This window comes from Halichoerus grypus, chromosome 7 (genome assembly GCF_964656455.1).
Source record: "Halichoerus grypus chromosome 7, mHalGry1.hap1.1, whole genome shotgun sequence".
Taxonomy (NCBI): Eukaryota; Metazoa; Chordata; class Mammalia; order Carnivora; family Phocidae; genus Halichoerus; species Halichoerus grypus.
This window is the reverse complement of record NC_135718.1, coordinates 1,334,681-1,354,817: the sequence shown is the minus strand read 5'-3', so window position 1 is coordinate 1,354,817 and position 20,137 is coordinate 1,334,681. Positions and strand designations below refer to the sequence as shown.

Here is a 20,137-nt window from a genome sequence, read left to right as displayed (position 1 = left end):
CTGGGGTCACTGTCAGAGCTGCTGGAGTGAACCCGGGGTAGAAAGAAGAGAAGGCTTCTTCCCCGCAGGCCCTGGCTCATGACCTCCATGGACGCAGGTCGGCGCTGTCTCCTCCCGGCCCTGGGGGTCCCCGCACCCAGCGGCCAGCTGTGCAGCCCCTGCTCTGGACACCGGCGAGAAACGAGGGTCTGCGTCCTTCTAACAGGTCATTAGATGCGTTTTCTCTATGAAATACAGGGTTGTTTTTTGTTTTTTGTTTCATAAAGTGAGTATATTCTCATGATGGAAACGGTAAAAAAATCTAGAAAAGGAAAAAAAAAGAGACTCACAAAGTAAGATATGAAAATTTTAGAATATCTTCCTTTTCCTTTTTTTTTCCTATCCATTCCCATTTTGCCTTCTGTCTTCCCCCTTGTAAGAGACACTCCTGTTAGAATAAGCTCCTACCAAGCATCCCTTTAAAGTCTGCCCCGTGTCTCATTGTGCGGGATCTGCATCCCTACGAGTAGAGGTTGGTTCTGGGTTTTCATGCAGACAGCATGGCACTGAGCACCTCTGAGCGGAAGGTTTTCCCGGATCCAGACGACCTCCCTGGGGTTAGACTGCCAGATGGAAAACCCTTGGGCTGAACGCTAGGAGCGCCCTGCAGGTCTGTTAGCACGTCGCCCCCTCCTTCCCAGAAGGGCCCACAGCTCACCTTTCTCACGGGGATGCCTGGAACAGCCAAGTGAGTGTATCATGCGGGGCTTTGAAACTTCCCTTTACGCCCTCAAAACCGCCTCTATCCTCAAGATGTGGAAAATAACCACCTCTCTAAAGGTTTTTCATTCCTCCCTCCCAGTTCCTCTGGACAAGCCCGTCTCCCCAGGCCGCCCCTGAGCTGCTCGTCATTGCATTAGTTTATTTTCTCTAGAACTGCGTATAAATGCAGTCATGTGGTGTGTGTGTGTATATATATATATTAGATCTGGCTTCTTTCACTCTGCATAATTATGGTGAGATTTATTGTTGCACACATCATTATTATTGTTTTTTTTTTTTTTTCTGAGCATCGGGTGACTATACCCTAGTTTGTTTTCCATGCCCTGGTTGATGGATTTTGGGGTTGCTTCCAGTTTTTGCTGTTACAGATAAAGCTGCTATGAACATTCATGTACAAGTCTTTGCACAGACACTGACTTTCATTTCCCTTGGGCTCATACATAGGCCGATCCTACGTTGGTAGGTGTGTGTTTCATGTTTTCAGAAAGTAGCAAAGCGTTTTCCAGGTGGTTGAACCACGGTGCATCCCCAGCAGCCATGCATGAGAATGCCGGTCCCTCCGCATCCCTGCAGTGCTGGGCATGGCCAGTCTTTACCAAGTAGCCATGCTAACAGGTGTGGAGTGGGGGGCACCTTGTTTTACTCTAATTCCCTGACGATGGCTGGTGCATCCTTTCATGTGCTTATTTGCTGTCTGTACACTTGCTTTGGTGACAAGTCTTTCAAAGCTTTTGCCTATTTTTAAACTGGGTTGTCCTTTTATTATTGAATTTTGAGAGTTTTAGAATATATATATCTATATATTCTGGATACAAGTCCTTTATCCGATGTGTGTTTTGCAAATATGTTTTCTCAGCCTGTGCCTGGTCTTTTCATTTTCTTAACAGTATCTTTCAAAGACAAGAAATTTAAAATTTCTATAAAGCCCAATTTGTCAATATTTTCTTATATGGTTTTTGCTTTTTTGTCCTAAGACCGTGAAGATTTGTATCTATATTTTCACTTGGAGGTTTTATGGCTTTATGGTTCAGTCAGTTTCATGATCCCTTCAGACTCAATTTCTAAACATGATGTGAGGTATGGGCTGAACTGTGGGTATTTGGGGCTTTTTCATTTGGGTATATAGACGTGTAAATATTCCAGCACTATTTCTTCAAAAGACCATCTTTTCTCCATTGAGTTTTCTTGGATCCTATGTTATACGTCAGTTGACCAGAGACTATGTGGGTCTGTTCTTCTGTTCTGTCCCACTGACCTGTGCTTCCTTAGGTCAATGTCACACCATCTGGATTATCGTAGCTTTATTGTGAGCTGGAAACTAGGTAGTGATTTCCGGCTCCAAATGTGTTATTTTTCGAAATTGCTTAATTTAGATCATTTGCTTTTTCCATAGCCATTTTAGAAACAGCTTATCAGTTTATACAAAAAAGGTCTGTTAGGATTTTGGTTGGGATTGTGTTTAATCTAAATTTCAATTTGGGGAAAGTTAACATCACAACAGTGTTGAGTTTTGTGATCAATGAACACTGACTATCTCTCCATTTAGTTAGTCTTTAAATTTCTCTCATGAATGTCTGGAGTCTTCAAGCATACAAATATTGTAAATATTTTGTTGGATTTATTCCTAGGTATTTCATATTGTTTTGGTGCTGTTGCAAAAGGTATTATTTTGTGATAGAATAACTTGTTGCTAGTATGAAGAAATATATCTGATAAATATAATTGATTTTTCTCTTTTGACCTTTAAATCTGTTAATTTGCTAACCTCATGTGTTCCAGGTAGATTCTTTGGGATTTTCTACGTAGATGATCATGTCATATGTGAACAAAAATGCCTTTAGTTCTTTTCCTAGTTCACTGTTGAATAGAAGTGGTGAGCGTAGGGGTTTTGCATTGTTCTTTATCTTAGGGGAAAGACAGTAAGTCTTTTACTATTAAGTATGGCATTAGCTGCAAGTGTTCTTTTATAGATGGTCTTTATCAAGTCAAGGAAGCTTCCTTTTATGACTATTTTGCTGAAAGTTTTTATTGTGAATGGATTTTGAATTTTGTTAAAAGGCTTTTTCTACATTTTTCAAGATGATTACGTATTTTTCAATATATTAATATGGTGAATTAAAGGGACTCATTTAAAAATATTAAACCAATTTTGCATTCCTTATACATGTCCCATTTGATTCCATTGTATTATCCTTTTTATATATTGCTGAATTTGAGTGGCTAATTCTGTTAAGGATTTTTTCATCCATCTTAATAAGGGATAGTCTTTTCTTGTAATGTCTTTGTGTAGTTTGGATATCAGAATAAGGTTGGGAAGTGTTCACTTCTCTTCTGGAAGAGTTGATGTCGAATTGTTCTTATTCCTTCCTTGAATGTTTGCTAGGATTCACCAGTGCATATGTCTCTGCCTAGGATTTTCCGTGTTGGAAGATTCTTACCACAAATTCAATTTCTTTAATGGATAAAAGGCTACTGAAGTTATGAGTGGGCTTTGTTAGTTTTTGTCTTTCAAGGAATTTATCCATTTCATTTATCATCTCTTAATCTCTATAGGACACGTAGTGATGTCCCCTTGTTCATTCCTGATATTGTTATTTATGTCTTCATTTTTTTCCAGACCAGTTTTTCCCGAGATTTATTAATATTGTTAATATTTTCAAAACACCGACTTTTAGTTTTATTGATTTCTTCTATTGTTTTTGTTTTTGAATTTATTGATTTCTTTTTTTTTTAAGATTTTATTTATTTATTTGACAGAGAGAGACACAGTGAGAGAGGGAACACAAGCAGGTGGAGTGGGAGAGGGAGAAGCAGGCTTCCCACCGAGCAGGGAGCCCGATGGAGGGCTCGATCCCAGGACGCTGGGAGCATGACCTGAGCTGAAGGCAGATGCTTAACCGACTGAGCCACCCAGGCGCCCCTTGAATTTATTGATTTCTATGAACATTTATTATTTCTATTCTACTTACCTTATATTTACTTTATTTTTCTTTTTCTGTGTTCTTAAGGTGGAAGCTTAGACTAGGATTAGATTATGATTGGAGATCTTCCTCATTCTCAATATAAGCATTTATTGTCCTTAGCTTTCTCTCTATACTGCTGTAGTTATGCCCCACAAATAATGGTATTTGTGCTTTTATTTCCATTCAGTTCAAAATATTTTTCTAGGGGCACCTGGGTGGCTCAGATGGTTAAGCGTCTGCCTTCGGCTCAGGTCATGATCCCAGGGTCCTGGGATCGAGCCCCACATCGGGCTCCCTGCTTGGCAGGGAACCAGCTTCTCCCTCTCCCTCTACTGTTCCCCCTGCTTGTGCTCTCTCACTCTCTCTATCAAATAAATAAAATCTTTAAAAAGAAAAACCAAAAAACCAATATTTTTCTAATTTATTTATAATTTCTTAATTTCTTTTTCACCTATGGGTTATTTAGAAGTGTGTTTAACATTTCCAAGTATTTAAATTTTCTCTTGATATCTTTCTACTACATATTTTTAATTCATTTTTTTGGAAAGGTGCAGAGAACATACTTTGGATAATCTCAATTATTTTAACTTCGATGAGATTTGTTTCAGCATATAGTCTGTTCTGATGAATATTTTATGTGCACTTGAAAATACTACATATTCTGTTGTTGGATGATGTATCTATCCTACAAATGTCAATTGGGTCAAATTGATTGATAGTATTGTTGAATTCTTTTATTTCCTTTTTTTTTTTTAAGATTTTTTATTTATTTATTTGACAAAGATAGACAGAGAACACAAGTAGGCAGAGCAGCAGGCAGAGTGAGAGGGAGAAGCAGGCTCCCCGCTGAGGAAGGAGCCTGACGGGATCATGACTGAAGGCAGCCGCTTAACCGACTGAGCCACCCAGGAGCCCCGAAATCTTTTATATCCTTAACTGATCTTTTGTGCACTTATTTCACATCTTACTGCGAGGTGAGTGTTGAAGTCTCCATTTCTAGGTGTGAAAATTCTTATTTCTACTTGCATTTCTATGATTTGTGTTTTCTGTGTTTTTTTTTTTTTTTTAAAGATTTTATTTATTTATTTGACAGAGAGATAGACAGAAGAGCACAAGCAGAGGGAGTGGCAGAGGGAGAGGGAGAAGCAGGCTCTGCACTGAGCAGGGAACCCGATGCGGGACTCGATCCCAGGACCCTGAGATCATGACCTGAGCCGAAGGCAGATGCTTAACCATCTGAGCCACCCAGGCGCCCTGTGTTTTCTGTGTTTTTGAAGCTTTGTTGTTTGATTGCTGTGCCCCCTGGATTTATCAACTTCTTTCTCATTCTGTAATGTCCCTCTTAATCCCTGGTAATGTTCCTTGCTCTGAAATCTACATGATATAACATGAATACAGTCTCTTCAGCTTCTTTTGTGTAGAGTTTGAATGATGTAACTTTTTCATTCTTTTACTTTTAACTCATCTATGCCTTAATATTTAAAGTGAGTTTCTTGTAGGTTGTGTAAAGTTGGTGCTTGCCTTTTTGAAAAATCTCATCTGAAAATGTCTACCTTTACATTGTGTTTTTTCACCCATCTATCCTTAGTATTTAATGACATGATTGGATTTGAACCTAGCTTTCTGCATTTTATTTTCCATTGGTGTTAGCTCTCCTTTGTTCCTCTTTTCTTGACTTCTGTGGGATTGAGTATTTTTATGACCCTATTTACCTGTTGGTTATTCATTGCCCTTCTCTTTCAGTTTAATTTTTGGTGCTCGTTTCAGGGGCTCAATATCATCTTTAGCTCTTTGCAGTCCTTCTTGATATTGTGACAGTTCTTGTGTAATTAATGACTTTCATTTTCTTTCCCATTTTTTTTTATTGTTTTCAGATATTTTACTTCCATGTACTCTGTACTCTACAATGCACTGTTCCTGGTTTTGCTTTAGATAATTTGTTATCTTTTAAAGGGACAACACATAAGAAAAGAGTCTTTTATACACACCCTCATTTTTATCACTTTGAACATTCTTCCTTTCTCTGTGTAGATCAGTTTCCCATCTGATAATATCTCTTCTGCCTGAAGAACTTCCTTGAACATTTTTTTGTAGCACAGATCTTCTGGCAGTAAATCCTTTCAACTTTTGTTTATCTGGAAAAGTCTATTTCTCCTTCTTTTTGGTTACAGCTTTAATAATATGTACGTCACCCACTTAAAGTGTGAATTCACGGGGTTTTAGTATATTCACAGGATTATGCAGCTGTCGCCACAAATTTAGAACATTTCTGTCACCCCAAAGAAGGCCTGTACCTTTAGCTGACACTTCTCACTTCCCCTGTCCTGAGCTTGTGGCAACCACTCATCCACTTTCTTTTTCTCTACAGTTGCCTTTTCTGGCCACTTCATAAAAATGGAATCATACAGTATGTGACCTTCTATGTCTGGCTTCTTTCATGTAATATGTGTTCATGGTCCATCCATACTGTAGCCTGTATCAGTACCTCATTCCTACTTATTGCTGAATGATGTTCCATTGTATGGCTAGACCATGTTCTATTTATCCATCTGTCAGTCGATGAACATTTGTGTTGCTTCCACTTTTTGGCTACTATGAATAATGTTGCTGTGAACTTTGTGTGGACATGTTTTTCATCTTTCTGGGGTACATCCTAGGATGGAATGGCTGGGTCATATGGTGGCTGTTAAACTGTGTGAGGAAATGTCAGACTGTTTCTTGAAGCAGCTGCACCATTTTACATTCCCAGCAACAATGCACGAGGGCTCTGATTTACCTGCAGCCTGACTTATTATTTTCTAGGTTTTAAAAAATATTTATTTCAGGGCGCCTGGGTGGCTCAGTTGGTTAAGCGTCTGCCTTCAGCTCAGGTCATGATCCTGGGGTCATGGGATTGATTCCAGCATCGGGCTCCCTGCTCAGTGGGGAGTCTGCTTCTCCCTCTGCCTCTGCCTCTCCCCCTCCCCCTGCTCATGCTCACTGTCTCTCTCTCTCAAATAAATAAAATCTTTTTAAAAAAATAAAATAAAAAATATTTCTTTTTAAAAACTTCTTATAGTAGCCATCATAATGGATGTGAGGTGGTCAGCGCCTTCATTTCTACAAGATATGTTTGCTAAGGATAGAATTCTGGCTTGGTAGGTGTTTTGGTTTGGTTTGGTTTGGTTTGGTTTTTCCATCACTTTAAGCTGTTGCTCCATTGTCTTCTAGCTTCCTTAATTTTTGTCTTGTTCCTCTGAGTGTCATGTGCTTCCTTCCCTCTTCGGTTCTGTTCAAGGTTTTTTCTTTAGTTCTGGTGCTCATCAGTTTGACCATAGTATGTCTACATTTCTTCTTCCTGTTTGAGGATCTATGAGCTCCTTGAGTCTGTGAGTTGTTGTGTTTCACTAATTTTGAATAGTTGTTGTTGTTTTATTTCTTTATATATTTCTTCTCCCTGTTTTCTCATTTTACGCTGGGACTCCACCCCCACCTCCTCTTCTAGGCTTCTTGATTTTGCCTGACACTGTTAGAGACTCTGTTTTCTTTCTTCTCCTATGTTTCACGTTGGGCAGTTTCCTGTCTTCAAGTTCACGGAGACTTCCCTCAGCTGTGTCAATTCCTCGTGTGAGCCAGTCAAAGGAATTCTTCACCTTTGATGTCATGATCATTGTTTCTAACGTTTCCATTCAAGCCTTTCTCATAGTTCCTATTTCTCTGCTGATTCCTATCCCTTCATTCATGACGTTCATCTTTTCCATTAGACCCTTGAGCATATTAGTCATAGTTATTTAAATGTGCTGTCTGGTAGCTGCAACAACTCAGCATCTCTGAGTCTAGTTCTTCTGATTGCTTGACAATGGGTGGTTTTCCTTGTTTTTTGTTTTATTTTTCTGTGTCTTGTAATTTTTTATTGAATATCAGTCATTTTCTGTAGAGGAACAGTAGAAAATATTTGAGGAAAATAATATTTAAGCACAGATATGGACACATCTCTTCTTGAGTTAGTGTGTGGGTTTGAGTTGACCCAGGAACTAGTTGAACTGGGTTAGGGATTTGTAGTTTTTGTCATTACGCCCAGTCCAACACGGGGTTCAGATTCCTCATGGTGGGCTGCCAGCACCGTGCTCAGTGTGGTGCCTGGAACACTGCAGGCTCCATTCCGTGCTCCTGCTGCACCCCCAGCTTCCAGCGCACCTGCGCACCTGCACCACAGAAGGGGCCCTCTCTGCAGCCTTGCCCCTCACCCAGCTAGGCTGCTGTTGCTTGTTACTCACCTTGGGGCTTGTTTTGAGGAAAGGGGATCGCAGATTCTTCTGTGAATTCTTCTGACTAACCCTTAGATTAGTCAAGGCATTTATGCCCCAACTTGGGCAGTCAGCCTTCTGAGGATCCCTGCCGTCCTCCACAGCAGCCAAGCTCTGCTCTGTGTCAAGGGGCCTCTGTTTTCCTCCCCAGGGACAGGTGTTTTGGGCTTTGCCTCTTACCCTAGAGGCAGGGATTCTTTTCTAGATCCTGGGGCAGGAAGGAAGGAGGGATCTTACTTTCATCCTTATCCCGGTGACCCTGTGGACAAGAGGGCTTGCTTCCCTTCTCCCAGTGCCTTAAGGTTTTTGCTTTGGGTGCAAGATGGGTTCTGGCTGTGGGGAGAGTCTTGTACCTGTTCCAGGCAGCAGACAGCCTCTTGCATGTCTGCACCAGGCGGGGAGCCCCTCCAGCTTCTGCCCTGCCTTCACCTCTCTTGTGTCTGGGCTCCAGCGATTCCAAACTGACCTGCCAGCCCACATCAGGCCCTTAGAATCATGTTAAAATTGGAGCTGATTTCTTCTTACCCACTTCCTTGTCCTTTGCTCTGCCAGAGGCTGCCTTGGGACCTCAACTCTTTAATGGGCTCAAGGAAAGATAGGATTTTATAGATTCTGGGTGAGACATTCTCTTGTGATTTTCTACATCATAAGCAAAGGAGGTTTTCTTGTGATTTTAAAATCACTCTTTTTCCTTCTTTGTAAATTATGTCTTTTGATAGTTACCCATTTATCTTGTGAGATCTTAGTATTTTTATTGAGTTTCATGATCTCCTCATATAGTAATGTTATTAACTTTTTAATTGAATTTACTGCAAATACTGTTTCAGCTTGTTTTTAGCTCCTTAATTGCATGACATCTGTAATAAAGAGATGTAAAATTTTAATGTGGTGGAATCTGCTGGCTTTTCCTGTTGCGAATTCTTTTTATCTTCTCTAAGCCTAAGAAGGCCTTTCTCTCTGGAGATTTGAGAAATGCTCATTTCTACTTTCCCTGCTTTGATTTTCATCCTCAGTTCTCTTCAACCCACTTAGAATTTCATTAGGAAGGCAGTAGCCATAGATCTATTTTTCTTTGACAATTAACCAAATAATCTAGTATTTTTGAGTTATATCCTTCCCCTTAGCTTGGAACATAATGTATGTGGAATATAATGTGGGGCCTATTTTCTGAACCATGTGATCTTTTTCAGTCATGTGGTCATTCATGAGGTTGGAGTTTATCCTGCTTAGTAAAATTACACGATTTTGACTAGAGAAACTATTTTCTGTTACAAAAACTTTGCTGTATTTCTGCCAGGCCCATGTTGTACTGGTCTCTCTGGGTACCGTGGTCACAAGTGTCTCAGGGGTCACTGAGTGAGTCCATTTTCCTTCGCTGCTGCAGCTATGTGGCTGGCTGCTGGGCTCTAGGGAACAGCATTTAACGGTGGGCCACCGAGCCGCTGTGCAGCCTGAGCTTGAACAGGATGTCGTCTGACCCTCCAGGCTGCGAGGTCAGGTGTGCACCACAGCATCCCATCATCAAATGGACGTGGAGCATAGACGAGATTGGCTCGAGCAGGCCCGAGACACAGGTGAGTTGTCCAGTTCCCACAGTCCCTCTCCTGCTACGGCACCTTCTCTCTCCCGCTCACCCCTGTGGCCTCGGGGAGCCTCCCTGTGACCAGCTGACTGAGGAAGAGAAGACGTGGGCCTGGCTTGCAGGTGGTTCTGCCTGACACGCAGGTGTCACCCACGGCGGGCTGCTGTGCAGCTTCTGTTCCACCTCGGGTACTAATAACATCTATATTAATTTTCCGTTGCTGCCAAACGAATTGCCACAAATCTAGCAGCTTAAAGCAGCGCAGACTTGCTGTCTCATAGTTCTTCAGCCAGAAGTCTGGGGTGGGGCTAAGCCCGCGTGTGGCAGGCCGCTGTCGTTTCTGGAGGTTCCGGGGGGGTGGGGGGGGCTGTGTCCTTGCTCACTTGGTTGTTAACAGAGCTCAGCTCTGTGTCATTGGACCGCAGTTTCGATTTCCCTGTGCTGCGTGACCAGAAGGCTCTGTGTGCCCAGAGGCTGTGTCAACCCCTGCTCGGGGCGCCTTCTTCCATCTCCAGGCCAGTGGTGGTGGCCCTCGTCCTCCTCAGGCTGCGCCCTTAGGGCCTTCTCTGGGAAAGGGTCTCTGCCTTTAGGACTTGTGTGATTGGATGGGACCACAGACCCCATCTCAGAGTCTTAACCTGAGCATATTTGTGAAATCGCTCTTGTCACATAAAGGAACCTGGTCACACGTTCCAGGATTAGGATGCAGACAAAATCAGGGGACCCATATTTGCCCCCCTCGCTGAGTGTTCCCTGGGTGTTTACAACCTAAACACTAACCCTCTTTCCTAAATCAATATAGTTGTTCCATATGGGATGGAAGAGTCATGTTTCTAAGAAATCTTATATTTAAAACAACATTTTGAAACAAATTGTGTGCATGGATAAGATGGAAGGGGGCTAAAAATTCTGGATTTATGGCGACAATGTAAATATTCTACAAAAATCTCACTACGAAAGGCACTTTATAACTGTAAGTACATTTTTAATCGACAGATACACCATGTATACTGGTTAATCAAGATAGACATAGTCAAACTTAAATGTGAGCCATGTCCGTGGTGGGAAGTTCTGGGACCTTTACAAGAGGCAGAAGCAGACAAACAAACGGCGCTTGCCGAGCCCTTGCCGTACACAGAAGCAGCTCGTCTCTCTGGGCTGAGCGCTACGCACCTTGCTGTCTGTGTCAGGAGCGCTGGTTCTCGGGACCGGGGCTCTTAGAGCCAACGGCGGCTGCCCACTGCATCCCCAGTGAGCAAATACACTGACCCCCACCCGCGGACAGAGGTCAGGAGGTGGGTGTTTCCAGATGTTGCCCTGAGCAACTCTCCTTTTTCCTGAGAGCGCTATTTCTGGAGTAGAAAGGGAAGGCTTCACCCTGACCACCACCCCCATCCAGATTATGCAGAGAAGCCTTTAAATGCAATTTTACTTTTTATATTTGATAATTTATCAGAATTTGTGATTCACTGGTGCTATTGGAACCAGTTACACAGCTGTAATCTTTGCAACAATTACTCAACCTGGAAGACATTTTCACAACCTCAGCGCTGAAGATCTCAAGGAACACTTATTTATTTATTTATTTATTTATTTATTTATTTATTAAAGATTTTATTTATTTATTTGACAGAGAGAGAGAAAGTGAGAGAGGGAACACAAGCAGGGGGAGTGGGAGAGGGAGAAGCAGACTCCCCGCGGAGCAGGGAGCCCGATGCGGGGCTCGATCCCAGGACCCTGGGATCATGACCTGAGCCGAAGGCAGACGCTTAACGACTGAGCCACCCAGGCGCCCCTCAAGGAACATTTAAATTTCCAGTTATATATATTTTGTCATAAAGGTGTAAGAGAGGGATTAATTACAGGCGTTAAAACAAGCAAAAAAAGCTTTCCATTGGGGGCAATGTGTATTCCCTTATTCCGTGGGGCAGGTGGAGTGTAAGAAAGAGGAAGGACCGTGTGAAACTTCTACGGAAGTGGGTGTCATTGCCATGTTCCTAAACAGGTGTCCGCGGGACTCCCATCTCTGTTGTGGCTCCCTTTCCTGGGGTGCCTCCCGCTCACTGGACCTTTCTCTTGCGGGTGTGGTTCTGTGGCCGGCGCCAGGCGCATCCTTCACTCCAGCCAGCGCTCTGCTCTCCGTGGTCCTGATTTGGATCCTTCGACACGTTTCCACGTCCCTTGTTCCCATACTCCCACTTCCTGCACCTTCCTGAGCGCGTGGGTGTTACCGGGACCGCCACTCTCCGGTCCTCACCTGCGAGGTCTGCGATCTACGTCTGCGTTTGTTTCTCTTGGTTGGTTTTTCCCTCCTTGTTAGGAGTCCCGCTTCCTTACTTCCTTGCCTGGCATTTTTCCCCTCAGTTTTATTGAGAAATAATTGACAGCCCGGTCATTTTGATTGGATGCCAGATGTGGTGAATTTTGTATTCTTGGGGTTGAATTTTTTTTTGTATTCCTTTAAATATATATTTTTTAAGATTTTATTTATTTGTTTACAGAGCACGAGCAGGGTGGGGAGGGGGCAGAGGGAGGAGAGAAGCAGGTTCCCCGCTGAGCATGGAGCCCAACGCGGGCCTCGATCTCATGACCCGAGATCATGACCCGAGTGGAAACCAAGAGTCGGACGCTCAACCCACTGAGCCCCCCAGGTGCCCCTCTTTAAATATTTTTGAGCTTGGTCCTGGGCCCCAGCTGAGTTGTTTGGAAAGAAGTGGCCCCCCTTCGACAGAGGCAGAGAACTTTCGGGCAGGCTAGGCTGGCCCGCCCCCGAGGCCGTGCACTCAAGTCTGCTCTCCGATGCCTGAGAGTCACAGCTTAGGCTGTCTGCAGTGAGGGGGATCCGTGTTGCACTGTCTCTCGTGGGGCCAGCAGGCTGGGGGCTCTGTCAGGAAGGAGCGCTGGGTCCTTGGGGGACACACTCCCTCTGGACCCTGGTCTCCTCACCCGAAGAACTGGCATTTTGGCCGGCAATCCTGAGATCCTTTCCTGTGCTGGAAATCTGTGTTCACGTCTCCACTTTAAATGGCGGTCAGTCAGGTGACGGGTTCAGCAGAAGCAAAACTGTGTATTGGTTCAGTATTTTGATTCTGTTATTTCTAAAACACTTGCATTGCCCCCGGAAACCATTTACGTGCTCAGTGGTCCACTGTGTAGAGCCGTAATCGCTGCCACTTTTTCTGTCTCGAAAGGGACCTGTTGGTATTAGTGCGATCGAAGCCTCCCTCCCTGGACTGAATCAGGCAAACGCAAAACCAAGCACAAAGTGGCTTTTACACAAGGCGTCTTTCCTGGGACAGCCGTTCCCTCCAGTACTGGCGGTGAGGACCCTTTCCTCAAACAGGTGGTTGGCGACTACAGTTATTTAACATAATGTCTGCCCTCTGCCCTGGGAAGTGAGGTGTCAAATGTTAAATCACACCTGTGGTTTAATCGTCTATATTGTTGTGATTGTCGTGCTTATGATAATCATCGTTCTTATGTAACAGTAGAAACAAGTGTAAGATTTTTCCTTTGATGGAGAAACTCCCGCCTCCAGGAAGGCAGGGTAAACCTACTTTTCCCCAGTCCTCCCATCAGGACAACAAAACACTCTGGATATTGGATCAAAAACAAGCATAAGAAGGCGAAGAAGGCAGGCCAACAAGGGACCCGGGACCCGGGGAGACGCAGTGGTGAGGTCCCTGGGTCTTCGCCGGGGCTGAAGAAGCTAGCGGCTCAGAAACCCCAGCAGACACAGGCAGAAAGGGCCTCAGAGGAGCCTGTCCTCTCTGGCCAACGCGCACAGATGGGAAACGAGCCGGTGAAAGGAAGGCGGTCACTAATCATCGGGGAAAGCAGCTGAAAAGCACCAGAGGCAGTACTTTCGTTGCTGGCGGGAGGGTAGACGGGGCAGCCCCTCCGGAAGGCAGCTCGGCGGTGTCTCGTAGAACGCCACCTCCTCAAGTACGCGCGACCCAGACGTCGTGGGCGTTCTTTCCGAGAAAGGAAGACTGTGCTCATCACACACCTGTGCGCATGCCTATAGGAGCACGGCGGTGGCGGCCAAGCCCGCAAACAGCCCGGACACCCTTCAGCAGGTGAGCGGATTCCCAGGCTGTGGGGTTTCCACGCCCGGGAACACTGCACGTGGATGAGCCGCCAGCGCACACAACCTGGATGGGTCCCCAGATTTATGCTGAAGGAGAAAGCCGATCCCAGAAGGTCACGTCCTAATGACTCCGTTTCTGTAACATTCCTGAAATGACAAAATGCAGAGACGGAGGGCAGATTCGCCGCTGCCAGGAGCTAAGGAGGGATAGGGTGGGCGCAGGGTTTCAGGGCAGTCCTGGGGAGATGCGGGCCGCGTCCTGGTGGCCATCCCGCGCTGCAGTTTCTCAGGATGTAGCCCCCGGGGAAGCCGCGCGGAGGCGCGTGGGATCGCTCTGCATCATGTCCTACAGCTGCGTGTGCATCTACAGGGATTCACGCTGAAAAGTTCACGTCAAGGTTGGAGTTTAGCCCGCTCACGGGTGGGCCCGAACTCTGGCCATGAACTACAGAAAACCCTTTCGACGGGAAGGGAACGTGTTGGAATCAGTTGTGTGGACTGGGGACCGTGACTCACCACCTGGTTACAGATAAGATGTGGGTGTGTTGAAATCAGGGCAGAGGTTGTGTGGCCGACCCCGAGTCACTTCTCAGAGATGCGCGGCCAACTGTGGGAGCACCGGGTGTCCTTGTGGGACGGAGGGCGCCTCCCCGTCCGTCCCAGTCGTCATGGTGAGTCCCACGGCCTCGGTGGTGGCCGCTCAGGGCACAGGAAGGTGGCTACTCCCGCACTCTGGGTCCCGTCCTGGAGGCACAGCATCTGCTCCTGCCGTCAGCCGACAGGGAAGCTCCCCGACCGTGACATCACGTGGCACACCTGGACTCTTGACCTCTGCTTCTGGCTTCTAGAAAACACATTTCTGAGTCGAGCTGAGGCCTCAGCCTCTTTGCCCGCCTGCCCTCCTGTGGATCCTCTGTCTGTCCTGTGGCCACCTCATGGCCAGCTGTGGGAAAGAGCCCAGCGTGCTTGAGTCCCTGCTGTGGTTCGGGTCTGTCCCAGGGTCGATGCTGACAGTGGGTCCGCTGGGTGCAGGGACACCCCGTCTTCTTCACCGCCACCCACCCCCCGGGCACCCAGACCCCACGTGCTGCTCCCCACCCCCTCCAGACGCTCTTCTGCTGCCCCCTCCACCCCCAGCATGATTCCTGCCTCGAGGTGTCCAGGTGTGGATCAGATTCTTGGATCAACATGTACGTCCAGCCATGCATGGCCGGCTGATTTCCCTCTCTGGGGTCTTCATGTTTTCTGAGGAAAGTGACTTTTAATGGGAGAGCTGTGTGTCGTGAGGGTTACCCACTCCTGGCCTGCCCCCCCACCCCTCTGCCAGGCTCACTCTGAGGGCCCAGCGTGGAGAGGGAGCACCCTGAGACACCTCCCCCTGGGGCTGAGTGCCCCACCGACACCCCGCGTCTGCCCGACTGCGTAGCCTGGTCCTCTGCCCGGCCGAGTCTGCACACGCGGGCGCACACTTACTTGTCCGACTGCCAACAGGGAGCCACACCCTGAACTCGGGGGCTCCCTGTGGGGTTCGACACGGTGTCTCTGACCACTCCCCACTGCCTGCCTTGGATTTCCATGGAAACGATAAGGATTAGAAGCGTCAGATTCATCCTTTCTTCTTCGTAGGTAAAGTGTTTAACCAGGAAAGAACCCATGTCAGACTGTCAGGTTTAGAAGGTCGAAGCCCCTTTATGCCCCGGCTGCTGGCCAAGTGCGCGGGGCCTTGCCCTGAGCTGTTTGCACGCAGGAGGTTTTCACTGACGTCTGGGTCCTACTCCCCACACCGGACAGCGAGAGCGCGAGCCCCGGGCTCCACGTTGGAGAAATCCTGGAGGCCAGCGGGGGCTGGGTGGGGGCGGTGCTGACCCCACGGCTGGCTTCCTCGTTAGCGGGTCAGCGTCTCCGAGCTTGTCTCCCTTTCTAAACCCTCTGAACGTAAGAGCACTTACTTGCAGAGAGCAGAACGAGCTCCTGTATTTAATACATCCTCAGAGACCCCGAAACAAAGGGGGGCAGACTGCGCTATGAATCCGATCGTTTAATGACTTCCTGACAAAGTGTGACAGATTATCAGTGTGCGCGGAGCCTGGGCATGAACATGACCCTGCCTCTTTCCCCCACAGCCCCACGTCTCCCAAGTAGGTTCGCAACACTTATTTGGGAGGGGGGCTAATTCAGGCCGGTAAGTATTTGAAATGCCCCCCCTCGTTATGTGGATTCTGCCCCTGCCGGCCTGTGGCAGGTGGTCCCTCAGCGCCCCCGCGCCCCACCAGCATGCGGATGCCGGACACTGTGGACTGAGCTCCGCCACGGGAAGCCAGAGGCCTGAGCGGGTCTTCAGCATTGTTCCGCTCGGAGGTTGAAGCATGTTGGCTGGGGACCCACCTGTGGCCTGGTGGTGGTGGCCTCCTGACCCCACCCTCCACCCCCAGCCCCTGCTTCCAGCGGTCAGTGGTTCTTCCAGGCAGGGGTGAGCGCTTGGGCCAGAGCAGCTGGCAAAGGCCAAGGGCCTCCCGACGCCCCTGCGTCCCCTGACGCCCCTGTGTCCCCCAGGCCCCTGTGTCCCCCGAGGCCCCTGTGTCCCCCAGGCCCGTGTCCCCCAAGGCCCCTGTGTCCCCCAGGCCCGTGTCCCCCAAGGCCCCTGGGGACCCTGCATCCCCCGATGTCCCTCTGTCCCCCGATGCCCCTGTGTCCCCCAGGCCCCTGTGTCTCCCTCGGGCCGCCTCTTCTGTCTCCCAGGGTGACGGGACAGACATGGGATCCGTGACCAGGACGCGATCCTTACAGCTGGTGCTTCAGTGGGTGTGGGCGTGGAGGGAGGGGCATGGGGCGCGCAGAGGCACGTAACACGGAGCAGGAGACCCCAGAGCTTGCTGGATGCAGCCCCCGTCACCTGCTAGCCTGTTCCCCATCCAGGCGGCCGAGTCTGGGAGGCAAGATGCTTCATTCCACCAAACTCTCATCCTCTGAGGGCTTAATGCTGATGTCATTAGCACAAACAGGATATGGGTAAGGCGTGAAAAATCCCCTTTCCTTCCCCGCAGGCGGTAATCCCATCAAGGGCTCCGGGAGGAGGCCGCCAGGAGTCCCCGGCAGGGTGTGGGCGAGCACGCCCTCAGGGGACTGGGGGGGATTTATTTGGTTCCCACTCATTTCCATAAATAATAAAGTCTACATGTTCATCATATTTGCTCCCAAATTGGTGTTGGAGAAAAATATTCACTCTGCATTTGGGGAGATGTCAGGGAGGGCTCAAGACCCCTTGCTGCATGAAAAATTCTCAGGGCCGGGTGTCCAGAACCAAGGTGGAGGCGGCTCAGCTCCCAGGGGTCCAGTGGGGCGGCCGGCAGGAGTCCTGAGCCAACAGTGTCCGTGCTGAGCCCTGTGAGATCATGTTCCAGACCAAGCGAAAGGCGCGGCGGGCGGTGGGGGCGGCCAGGCAGAGGGGGCGGGGCGGGCTGGGAGGGGCCCCTGGGCCGCCGTCCAGCCTGGGGGCCCAGCAGGTTCAGGGCTGTGGAGCAGGTAGACACCTGTCTGGAGCCCTGGCAGGGCGTGTGTCCCTCCATCTTGCTGGCCGTTAGCTCTTTAGACACCTGTGATGCTGGCGCCCTCTCTCCAGGAACGGCCTGCGGAGTTACTTTAAAATACGTAAAAAAATAGGGGCTTCTGGGCGGCTCAGTTGGCTGGGCGGCTGCCTTCGGTTCAGGTCATGGTCTTAGGGTCCTGGGATCAAGCCCCATTTTGGCCTCCTTGCTCCGTGGGGAGTCTGCTTCTGCTTCTCCCTCTGCTCCCCCCGCCCCCCATCCTGCTCTCTCTCAAATAAATAAATAAATAAATAAAATCTTTAAAAAATATACATAAAAACAATGAACCCATCTACAGAAAGCATTGAGTAAATAATAGTTGGGTAGTTGGGGTGAATGCAGCAAATTGTCGAGGAGATTGGGAATTCCCTGGAATCTGGCGAAGGCAGCAGGGAGATGTAGGGGTCTTGACCAGGGGAGGCCGGAGGATGGGGCTGTCACCCGAGACTGGGGTCCCTCTGGGGTGCGTCGAGCCAAAAGCCAGAGAACAGGAAAAGGAAGGGTTTTACCTGCAACAAGGAAGGAGAACACTGGGGGGCCCTCCCAAAGCGGGTGTCCCCCAACAACAGCACTGGGGAGGGTTTAAGCAAAGGGAGCAGATAGTGACCGAGGGCCTTGCGCGGACGAGACTCAGCATGGAATCGGGGCAGAGGGCATCTGAAGGTGACCGAGTGCAGGTCAGAGTCACGAGGCCGGCCAGGGTCGGCACCGTCGATGCTCTGGCTCGGGTTGGTCCCGCATCTGAGGGCTCAGAGGGGTTTGGATCCTGCAGAGCTCATGGCTCCAGGGTCCGGCTTCCCTTCAGAACCAGCCCTGGGGGTCGTGCCCCTGATCCACTGTCCCTCGTGTGACTAGGTTCTCTCCCGCCTGACGTGGCTGCTTGTCCTTCTCTGCTTCCGCAGGACAGCCGGGGCCTGCGATGACTTATGTCCAGAAAGCTATGTCTGTCTGTCTTTTCCCAGGGGCCTCAAGTCTCTGCCCATGGGGTCGAAACAGTGGCTTAGCCTGTGCCGTGGAGAACAGCCTGCAGGCGGGACCACCTGCCCCTTCAAGGGGTTCCTGCCAACAGCCACATTCAGCCTGCAGGTAACCCGCCAGCAGAGCATGGCCTGGGCTCCCTCCTGCCACGGAGATGCCCGGGCCCCCACGAGCTTTTCTTTGTAAAGATGTATTTCTTTATTTGAGAGAAAGTGTGAGTGCACACTAGCAAGGAGGGGGTAGGCGCAGAGGGAGGGGGAGAAGCAGACTCCTGGGGAGGGAGAGAGGAGCCTGACTCGGGGCTTGATCCCGTGAGCCTGAGATCATGACCTGAGCCGAAAGTAAGAGCCGGACGCTCAGACAACTGAACCACCCAGGCGCCCCCCACCAAGAGCCTTTGATAACCAAGGCGGGAACTGGGGGGCTTTTTCTCCACTTTCTCCACTTTCCCTCGCCCAAATGGAAACCCACCACTCCACCTCACCTGACCCCACCCACTAATGCCGTCGCAGAGACTACACCGCGGATGATGAGACACTAGCCCGCCTGGAGGGTCAGAGAAGCTGGACCCTTCTTCTTCCAAGGCTGCTTCACGCGTTTCTGTGAGCAGAGCCACGTGGAAGATAGCGCTCTCGTCGGCCCCGTTTCAGGCTCCCTTTCTCCGTGCTCAGTACCCAAACGTCGCCCAGGCGGAGGGAGTCCTGCGGCTGATGAGAAGCACGATGACGGCCCCGTGGCCGTGGCCCCGAGGGCTTGGTGCCTGCACGCGGGCCTGCCCTAACCAGCCGCAGCTGCGTGGCTTTGCGGGCGGGAGCTGGAGCGCGGGGGTCTCTCGGCGCCACCTGTGAAGACTGGACGGCAAGTGGGAAGCGTCATTGCAAGCGGGCGGAAGACCCTTTCACGCAGAGCTGGAAAGTCTACAAAACGGTCCCCGGTGACTCAGAAAATATAACCGAAATCGGGAGCCTGGGACTCGGCCCCTCCCTTCCACCGAACGTGCTCTTCACCTCCCGGGCAGGGGCTGTGAGCAGGAGGGGAGCCGTGGGTCAGCCATCAGGCCTGGGCAGAGGGGCTGAGGGTCTGCCGGGCTCTCTTCTGAGGCCGCGCCGTTGCTGAGATAGCCTGACATCTTCACAGTCTCTGTCCAGCTTCGCTCTCCCTCCTCCATGGAAGAGTCCCCCTTCGGCTCTGCTCCCCAGGCCGGCTGCGAGCCCGCTCACACTTGCGTGCCGCCCGCCCAGGCCTTCCCCTGCACCCCCCCTGTCTGGGCCTTTGTCCGATTCCGTATCCCAAGGCCTCAGGGAGGACAAAGGCCGCGGGGACTCACTTGGAGAGCGCTCCCCTAGAAGTGACAGCGTCCCAGCCTGCGTCCAGGCCAAACTTTGACCTGATACCCCAGATTTTGGAGGCACCTTCCTGGCCTGTCAGCTGGGGCGGCTGGGTGGGCACAGGGCACCTCTGTGGCTCGGGTCACCGTCCTGGTGTCTGAAGTGCACGGGGTTCCCCAGGTCATGAGTGCGGAGCAGGACCCAAGCCTCCTGCTGCTGAATCCAGGCCCACACGGTCTACACAGTGGGTTGATTGGCCTGCTTCCCACATTTGGTGCGGGGACCTGTGGGGAAGGAAATGCAGCCCCAGGCAATGGATGGGCTGGCCCAGGGCAGGGAGCCCGCCCGTGGGGTGATTGAGGGTGCGCGTTCACCCCCTAAGTTGGCTCAGGGTGAGGGTGCACGTCCTCCCGGGCGAAGTTCTTGGGTCCCCTGGGGGGGTCTGGAGGTTCCGGCCTCCACCGCACTGTCCGAGAAGCTCCTGGTTCACACCCACCATTGCCTCTGGGGCCCACACCCGGGTATGAAATTGGGCCTTAAAGTTGGGTCCCCGACCTCTTATTC

At 49.5% G+C, this 20,137-nt stretch overlaps 1 protein-coding gene across 31 annotated transcripts in view; it reads left to right on the top strand.

Annotated features, from left to right (window-relative positions):
• Positions 1 to 20,137, top strand: part of JAKMIP3 (Janus kinase and microtubule interacting protein 3) — a 105,560-nt gene that overhangs the window by 25,441 nt on the left and 59,982 nt on the right. Inside the window, exon 2 of one of the 31 annotated variants that reach the window (XM_036070085.2) lies at positions 9,497 to 9,585. The exons of the other annotated variants lie outside the window; for them this stretch is intronic. The gene's annotated coding sequence lies outside the window, so the exon portion shown is untranslated. The remainder of the gene's footprint in view (positions 1 to 9,496; positions 9,586 to 20,137) is intronic. 31 annotated transcript variants of the gene reach the window in all.